The following is a 527-nucleotide window of genomic DNA, read 5'->3' as shown; positions in this document are numbered from 1 at the left end:
GGCCACACGGACGCCATGTGGATGCCACATAAGCACCAAACAACCTCACCTCCACATAGATTCATAAAATCTTAATTACTAATTTTCCCTCATTTCTCTAATAGATACAATTTTCACCCCATTCTTATTTCTCTAAAACATAATACGATTTCTCCTTTCTTTCTCTAGTACGATTGTCCCTTTCTCTTATACGATTTCCACTAGGGTTTCACAGATTTCCTCTCATGAATGCCATTGGATTTCAAATTTGATTTCGCGGTGGCTCTAGGTTACGAAGTGGATTTTCGAGTCTCAGTCACATGAGCTGTAAACACATCCTTCGATAAGCTTGAAACTTAAAATATAGAGCATAACTTAAACGAAGGAAACTAAAACATTAATTGCATACCTGGTGCACAGAATTGAAGATCAAAGAAACGGTACATTTCACTAGAATGAAAAATGCAAAAAGAGAACAATCCATGAGCTATTCCACAGACAAAAAGGAAATACAGGACATATGCAAAGGGAATATATATATATATATA

This window comes from Solanum pennellii, chromosome 11 (genome assembly GCF_001406875.1).
Source record: "Solanum pennellii chromosome 11, SPENNV200".
Lineage (NCBI taxonomy): Eukaryota > Viridiplantae > Streptophyta > Magnoliopsida > Solanales > Solanaceae > Solanum > Solanum pennellii.
The sequence above is the reverse complement of the archived record's forward strand: the minus strand, read 5'-3'. Positions refer to the sequence as shown.